This window comes from Otolemur garnettii, unplaced genomic scaffold, assembly GCF_000181295.1.
Source record: "Otolemur garnettii isolate 467f Iridium unplaced genomic scaffold, OtoGar3 scaffold00059, whole genome shotgun sequence".
Classification (NCBI taxonomy): domain Eukaryota; kingdom Metazoa; phylum Chordata; class Mammalia; order Primates; family Galagidae; genus Otolemur; species Otolemur garnettii.
The window spans coordinates 5,558,529-5,568,002 of NW_003852454.1; the positions used below are offsets into that span (position 1 = coordinate 5,558,529).

General features: G+C 38.4%; 1 protein-coding gene across 4 annotated transcripts in view; it reads left to right on the top strand.

The window, feature by feature from the left end:
• The window catches only part of PTPN4 (protein tyrosine phosphatase, non-receptor type 4), a 251,583-nt gene that overhangs the window by 199,243 nt on the left and 42,866 nt on the right, over positions 1–9,474 (top strand). The gene's annotated exons all lie outside the window — the stretch shown is intronic.

Consider the following 9,474-nt stretch of genomic DNA (forward strand, 5'->3'; position numbering starts at 1 on the left):
GGATTCGAACCCGCCACCTTAGGTGTACGTGGCTGGCGCCTTAGCCGGTTGAGCTATAGGCGCCGAGCTATATTAATCTACTTTTAAAGGATCTTTTTCGGTTTTGTTTTTCTTGTTGTTGTTTGGGGTTTTTTTTGAGACAGAGTCTCACTTTGTCACCCTCCGTAGAGTACTGTGGCATCATAGCTCATAGCAACCTCGAACTCCTGGGCTCAAGTGATTCTCTTACCTTAGCCTCCCAAGTAGCTGGGACTACTTAGGACTGGACTAAGTACCAGCCACAAACACCCAGCTATTTTTTTTATTGCCTTACTCTTTTGAGACAAAGTTTCAAGCTGTCCCCCTGGGTAGAGTACCATGGCATCACAGCTCACAGCAACCTCAAATTCTTGAGCTTAAGCGATTCTCTTGCCTCAGACTCCCAAGTAGCCAGGACTACAGGTGCCTGCCACATGCCCAGCTGTCAGCTATTTTTTTTTAGAGATAGGTTCTTGCTCTTGCATGGGCTGGTCTTAAACCCATGAGCTCAGGCAGTCCACCTGCCTCAGCCTCCCAGGGTGCTAGTATTACAGGCACAAAAAGCCACCACTCCTGGCCTTAGAAAACCACATACACATGTGTGCACACAACTGAATCTTTCCATATGTAAATTTTATAGAGTTATAAACCCCCTAAATCACTTGCCACTTTATAATGCCTGACCTGAAGTGGGAAAGCAAGTTCAAGACAGAAGTTGAAAAGTTTTTGCTTCTCTCTTGTCCACAAGAATGAAAATGTTTGGAGTCTTAACTTTAGGCATATATTTTATAAAGGTTATATATTCATATTTAATTTTGAATCTATAACAATGTATTTGAAATTGAAGGATAAGGAAAGAATTTTAAAAAGATAACTTTAGAGGTAAACTAATAACAATAACTTATAGTAATTGATTACAGTCACTTTTACATAATTTTACTATTCCATTCAGCATAACTCAATGAATTAAGAAAGGTATATATGGGAGGCCAGGGCAGTTGGATTACCTGAGCTCACAGGTTTGAGACCAGCCTAAGCAAGAGCAAGACCCCGTCTAAAAATAGCCGGGCATTGTGGCAGGTCTTAGAAGGGGCCTAAAGCATGGCCATCTTAATACCACCTGCCAGGATCAAAACTCCACTCTTGAGACAGGGTCAGGGGACACTGTGAAACCTGCCCCTGAAGGATTCTTGTGATTCTCCCCTGTGAGCTTTAAGATCCCAACCTGGCAGGCAATCACCAGGGGCAACAGAGTTTGGAATAAGGACCATAGAAGTTGCTGGCTATGATCTGTCTCCTAAAAAACTCGCAGTGTCACCTGGTGTCCCAGTGACATATTGCAACATACTGTCATCAATAGCAAGGACTTCTGTTTGAAGTCAAACAGGAGATAGTGAGAAGGAAAAAGGAGGACAAGGAGGTGAACAAGAAGAAAGAACACATGAGAAGAAACTAACAACTAGAGTATAAATGTTTTAACACAATAAGTAAATGACACAAAATCTATGTTAACCAGTTTGATGAAAATATTTCAAATTGTATATGAAAACACTACACTGTACCCCATGTTTGCATTAATGTATAGAGCTATCATTTAATAAAAAAAAAAAGAGAGAGAGAAAGAGAAGAAACTAACAGAAAAGGTCAGGCAATGTGAAAAACCAAAACAGAGAAACTCCCCCAAGGGACCATGAGGCAGCTACTGCAGATGACTCTACCTATAAAGAATTAATGCACTTGACAGAAAGGGAATTTAAAATATGGATAAGAAAGACAATACAAGTAATAGATGAGAAAATGGAAAGACAGAACCAAAAATTGGACAAGAGGTATGTCCAATATAGAAAGGATATGGAGGAGCTTAAGGAAATGAAGGAGACAAGCAGGGAATGTAAAGATGCAGTAGAAAGTATCAAAAACAGGTTAGACCACAAAGAAGAAAGTACCTCAGAGCTAGAGGATAAAGTTTTTGAGTTAACCCGGGTAGTTAAAGAGGCAGAAAAGAAGAGAGAGAAAGCAGAACAGGTGCTTAGAGAACTACCAGACTCCATGAAACATTCACACATACAAATAATAAGGATTCCTAAAGTGGAAGAAGGAATGGAAGCCCTACTGAAGACCATCATAAAGGAAAACTTCCCAGGTTTTACTAAAGACCCCAACACACTCCTTTCAGATGGATATTGAACCACAAGTCATCAAAACTAAGACAAGCTTCTCTAAGACACATTGTAATGAACCAGTCCAAAGTCAAGATAAAAGAAAAAAATTCTGCAAGCAGCCAGAAATACGTGCCAACTGACATACAGATGGAGAGTCCTTAGGATGACAGCAGACTTTTCAACTGAAACCTCCAAGCCAGGAGAGCATGGTCATCCACCTTCAACATTCTTAAACAAACAATTTTTAACCCAGAATTCTGTATCCTGCTAAACAAAGCTCCAAAATTGATGGAGAAATCAAATCTTTTGCAGATACACAAGCACTGAGGAAATTGGCAACAACAAAACCAGTTCTACAAGAAATACTTAGCCCTCTTCTCAACACTGACCACCACAATAGACCATCAGCAAAGTAAATACCCAGAAGCTAAAGGTCAAAACTTAGCTTCCACAATGGCCTAAAGGATAAAACACTACACAATGGACTTTCACAAAATAAGATGAATAGAACTACCACACTTATCAGTTCTCTCAATAAATGTCAGTGGACTAAATTCACCACTGAAGAAGCAGAGGCTGACTGATTGGAAAAACCACAAGCTATCCATATGCTATCTCCAGGAGACACACCTGGCCTTCAAAGACAAATCAAGATTCAGGGTTAAGGGAGGGAAAACAGTATTTCAAGCAAATGGAAATCAGAATAAAGGAGGGGTTGCAATCTTATTTCCAGATACAAGCAGATTTAAAGTAACTGAAGTCTGGGCAGACAAAGATGGACACTTTATACTGGTCAAAGGAATAGTACAATGAGAAGGGCTCAGCGCCTGTAGCACAGTGGTTACGGTGCCAGCGACATACACTGAGGGTGATGAGTTCGAACCCAGCTGGGCCAGCTACACAACTGCAACAACAACAACAACAACAAAAATAGCTGAGCATTGTGGTGGGAGCGTGTAGTCCCAGCTACTTGGGAGGCTGAGGCAAGAGAACCACTTAAGCCCAAGGGTTGAGGTTGCTGTTAGCTGTGACGCCGCAGCACTCTACCAAGGGTGACACAGTGAAACTGTGTCTACAAAAAAAAAATACAATGAGAAGACATTTCAATTTTAAATTTGTGCACCCAACTTAAATGCTCCCATGTTTATGAAACAGACATTGAGGGGTCTGAGTAATATGATATCCCATAATGTCATAATAGCAGAGGACTTTAACATCCCTGTGACAGAACTGGACACCTCCTCTAAACAGAAACTAAACATAGATGCAAAGTATTTAAATGTGACCCTAAAACAAATGGGATTAATAACCATATACAGAACGCACCATTCCAAAGCTAAGGAATATACATTTTTCTCATCAGCCCATTTTACATACTTCAAAATCCAATACAAATCAAACCTTAGCAAAATTAAAAGAATAAAAATTACACCTTGTATTTTCTCAGACTACAAGGCAATAAAAGTGGAACTAAACTCTAGCAAAAATGTCATCCTCACACAAAACTTGGAAATTAAGCCACCTTATGCTGAATGATAGTTAGGACAGGAAGAGGTAAAAGAGGAAATTATTAAATTCCTCAAACATAACAAACAATGAAGACACTAAATTACCAAAACCTGCGGGATACAGCAAAAGCAGTCTTAAGAGGGAAATTTATCACATTAGATGCCTACATTTGAAAAATAGAAAGAAAGTGCACAACAAACTCATAAACCATCATATGGAATTGGAAAAAGAAGAACAATCTAATCCCAAACCCACCAGAAGAAGAAAAATAACCAAAATTAGATCAGAGATAAATGAAATTGAAAACAAAAGAATGATTCAGAAAATTAACAAAACAAAAAGTTGTTTTTTTGAAAAAGTAAATAAAATCAATAAACCTTTGGCCAGATTAACTAGAAACAGAAAAGTAAAATCTCTAATAACGTCAATCAGAAACCATAAAGGAGATAATAACAACAGATGCCACAGAGATAAATGAGATCATCTCTGAGTACTATAAGAAACTCTGTGGATCAATACTAGAATCGTACCCTCTGCCTAGACTTAATCAAGAAGAAATGGATCTCTTGAACAGACTAATTTCAAGAACTGAGATTGAAGAAACAATAAGAAAATCTCCCAGCATGAGGGTGGCTCAAAAGGGTAGGGTGCCTGTCCCATATGCCAGAAGTGGCGGGTTCAAACCCAGCCCTGGCCAAAACTGCAAAAAAAAAAAAAAAAAAAAACCAGCATAGGTCCAGATGGCTTCACACCAGAATTCTATCAGATCTTTGAAGAAGAGTTCATACTCAGACTGCAGAAATTATTCCAAAAAATTGATAAGAAAGGAATTTTCCCCAGCATGTTCTATGAAGCAAATATCACCCTGATACCAAAACCAGGAAAAGACACAACTAAAAAGGAGAATTTCAAACCAGTTCCACTAATGAATATAGATGCAAAAATTCTCAATAAAATCCTAGCCAATGGATTACAGCTACACATTAAAAAATCATTTATCATGATCAAGTAGGTTTCATCCAAGGGATGCAAGCCTGGTTTAATATACACAAGGTCTATAAACAGAATTCACCATATCAACAGAAACAAAATCAAAGACCATGTGATTCTTTCCATAGATGCAGAAAAAGCATTCAATAAAATAGAGCATCCTTTTCTAATTAGAACACTTAAGAATATAGGCATATGTGGCACATTTGTTTAATCTAATCGAAGCCATCTATGACAAACCCACAGCTAATATTATAATGAATGGAATAAAACTGAAAGCTTTTCCACTCAGGACTGGAACAAGACAAGGATGCCCTGTATCGCCACTACTATTCAATACAGTGCTAGAAGTTCTAGCCAATACAATCAGGCAAGAAAAGGAAAATAAAGGGCATCCAGATGGGTGCAGAGGAGGTCAAACTCTTTCTCTTTGTTGACAATATGATCTTATACTTAAAAACCCCCAAAGACTCAACCACAGAACTCCTAGAAGTGATAAAAAAAAAAATACAGCAATGGCTCAGGATATAAAATCAACATTCACCAATCAGTAGCCTTTGTATATGCCAATAATAGCCAAGTTGAAAAGCTAATCAAGGACAAAATTCCCTTCACAGTAGCTTCAAAAAAAAATGAAATAGCTAGGAATATACATAACAGAAGAGGTAAAGGACCTCTACAAAGAAAATTATGAAACCCTAAGAAAAGAAATAGTATAAGATATTAACGAATGGAAGAACATACCATGCTCATGTCTGGGAAGAATCAACATTGTTAAAATGTTAAATGGCCAAAGCAGTCTGCAGATTCAATGCAATCCCCATTAAAATACCATCATCATAGTTTCAAGGTTTCAAAAAAAAACTTCATTTCATATGGAACCAGAAGAAAAACACATAGAACCCAAGTAATTCTTGGTGACAAAGACAAAGACGGTGGTATCCCTGTCAGACTTTCAGTTGTACTACAGGGCCATAGTGATCAAAACAGCATGGTTATTGGCACAAAAATAGACATTGACTTTTTGAACTGAATAGAAAACCATGAGATGAATCTGACATCTTACAGCCACCTCTTTGATAAATCAAACAAGAACATAACCTGGGAAAAAGTAATCCCTTTTCAATAAATGGTGTTGGGAGAACTGGATAACCACACATAAAAGCCTGAAACTGGACCCGCACCTCTCCCCACTCACAAAAATTGATTCAAGCTTGGTAAAGTATTTAAATGTAAGGCATCAAACAAAAATCCTCTAAGAAAGTGTGGGGAAAACACTTGAAGATACCGACCTGAGAAAGATTTTATGAAGATTTCCATGGCAATGGCAGCAACAACAAAAATAAACAAATGGGACTTAATTAAACTGAAAAGTTTCTGTACAGCTAAGGAGACAATGACCAAAGCAAACAGACAACCTTTCAAATAGGAAAAGTTATTTGCATATTATAAATTGGACAAATGCTTGATAACTAGGATCTACAGAGAACCCAAATTAAGAAAAAAAGACCCAACAATCCCATATATCACTGGGCAAGAGAAATGAATAGAACCTTCTCTAAAGAAGACAGGTGAATGCCTAACAAACATTTACAATTGCCAAAATGTGGGAAAAGCCTAAAGGCCCACCAACCCAGGAATGGATTAACAAGCTTTTTTACTTGTTTATTTAGTGATTATATTTTATGCCAGATTATGAAATTTCAGAAAGATTCTATTTTCTATTAGAAGTACCTTTTCTGGAGAACCATACAGTCATACCATGCATTATTAATCCCAACTAACTTCTTGGGCACTAATCGTACTTTCAGCTTCACTACCCACATCTACCAGGTCTCTAGCAGCTAATCGTACTTTCAGCTTCATTACCCATGTCTACCAGGTATCTAGCAGCAGGTCTTATAGTAAGTTCACACACATATAACCAGGAGTCCCTCTAGAAGTAATCTGTATCAGTTACCGTAAGCTAAATCACGCCATGACAGCAAATAAGCCTAACTTAAAGTGACTTACAATAACAAAGGGTATTTTTTTCTTACATTATATGTACGTCATGGGTCAGCTAAGGCTCTGCTCTACACCATCTTCACTCTGGGAATCAGAATGTCTGTAAGCCTATTTAAACATGGCTAGTCTCGTGGCCAAGGGAAGAAGAAACCTAATGAATCATAAGCTAGTTGTTTGGGCTTTTTGCTTTGGGGGGTTTTTTTTTGAGACAGGGTTTCCCTCTGTTGGCCAGGCCATAGAGCAGTGGTGTGATCATAGCTCACTGTATCCTCTATCTCCTGGGCTCAAGTGATCCTTCTCCCTCAGCCTCCTGTGTAGCTGAACTACAGGCACCCACCACACCCAACTAATTTTTTTATAGAAGCAGTATCTTGCTATGTTGCTGAGGCTAGCCTTGAATTCCTGGCCTCAAGTAATCTTTCCACTGTGGCTCCCAAAATGCTAGGGTTGTAGTCATCATTGTCCCTGCCAAGACCATAAACTGTTTCTTAAAGTTTTCTATAAAAAGTGACACATAAGGCCAGGCGCCATGGCTCGCACCTGTATTCTTAGCACTCTGGGAGTCCGAGGCTGGTGGATTGCTTGAGTTCATGAGTTTGACACCAACCTGAGCATGAGTAAGACCCTGATTCTACTAAAATAGAAAAAGTGAAGCAAGAGAATCACTTGAGCCCAAGATTTAGAGGTTGTTGTGAGCTGTGATGACAACATGGTACTCTACTCAGGGTGACAGCTTGAGACTCTGTCTCAAAAACAAGAAAAGTGACACATAAGTGCTTCTATCCATATTTTATTGGCCAAAGCAAGTCATATATGACCAAACCTGATATCAACAGATAAAGGAGAAGAATATTTAAACAATAATATAGTACAGTTCCACTTTCTTAGGACCTTACAGCTTAGATGGGATCAATTGTCAATCAACAAATATGAGTTTATACTAGGTGAAATCTGTGCCTGAGTATTCCACATAGCAGGAGCCATATGGCTTGACACAATAGCTGTCGACTCTTTTGTCTGTCCTTGGGAAATGAGACAGTAATTATTTTTATTTCCACAAAGGAAATAAAAGTTAATCACCTAGCTATCTCAAAGTTAGGTAATCACCCCAATAATAATCAGTGTTCTGTCAAAAAACAATTTTTATGCCTGTAGTCCTAGCACTTTGGGAGGCCAAGGTGTGTGGATTGCTTGAGCTCAGGAGTGCGAGACCAGCCCAAACAAAAGTGAGACCCTGTCTCTACTGAAAATACAAAAACTAGCCAAGCATGTTGGTGGATACCTGTAGTCCCAGATCAGTGGTTCTCAACCTTCCTAATGCCGCAACCCTTTAATACAGTTCCTGTGGGTCACAACCCACAGGTTGAGAACCGGTGACCCAGATACTGAGGCAGCTGAGGCAAGAAGATTGTTCAAGACCAAGAGTTTGAGATTGCTGTGAGCAACATGACACCACAGCACCCTACCCAGGACAACAGAGTGAGAGTCTATCTCAAAAAAAAAAAAAAAAAACAGTTTCCCCTTTGCCTTTTCTCCTACTTTCAATAAACTCCACAACTTCCAGGGATGCGTACTTCTTAGGATACGGGGTTATCCATTGGTTTTTACTTTTGGCATTTGTTGAAAACTCATAAGTAATGTTATCATACATACTATGCTTATTCTTAAAAGCTAGAATCTCTGCCTTGAGGTTTTCCCTGTAATACCACTTTTTAACAATTTCAGCTGACACAAATTGAAATTTTGCTCTCTAATGTTAATTGATTTTTGCTTTCTTGCCTTAAATCATGTACCCTGACAATATCTCATCCAGTTTTGTGTCTTTAGAAATCTGAACACTCAGATTTCTAATTTTTGTCACATTATTGAATTCATTATTCTGATGAATTAAGTTTTATAGATAAATACAGTAGAACTGCCATAGTTGACCACCTCCTTAAGTTGACCTAGTTTTTATAGACTGGACATGCACATGTATGAAGGCCTAATTTCTTAACGTTGACCACTTCCATATATTGACCAATTTATGTTTATAGTCCCCTCAGTGCTTAACTTACAGAGTTTCTACTATAGATGAGGCTAATCTCTTAAATTAACTAGACTAGACCAGGTGTTTTCACTGTGGAATGGCCCATTTCTCATTTCTGAATTCTTCACCTATATTATTCCCAGCTACCCATGACCCCACTGAAAACCTCAAAAAATATCTTTTTAGAAAGGTATATATGTTGTTATAATAGATTAATAAGTATCTTAGCAGGGGTACATTTAAAGTTTATTTTATTATATAATTCTTTGCAGATTTGATTAAGTAAAAAATTAGATTTGCTACTTTTGGGGGTCGTTGGGGGAGAGACAGAGTCTCACTCTGTTACTCTGAGTAGAGTACTATGGTATCATAATTCACTGCAACCTCAAACTCCTGGGCTCAAGCCATCCTTTTGCCTCAGCCTCCCGAGTAGCCGGGACTACATATGTGCACCACAACACCTGACTAATTATTTTATTTTTTTTAGTATAGACTGGGTGTCACTCTTGCCCAAGCTGGTCTCAAACACTTAAGTCAAGCGATCAACCCACCTCAGCCTCCTAGAGTGCTAGGATTACAGGCATGAGCCGTTGTGCCCGGCCAGATTTACTACTTTAAATTTAGGAAAATTTTCCTTGAAAAGTGGCATTTAACAATTAAATATGATGTTAAAAGCCTGTCTGCTACCAGACATTGTAAATATCTGGGTCACTTGACCCTTATTTTTAAGAAATAAATTCTATGAGATGATTTTTTTTT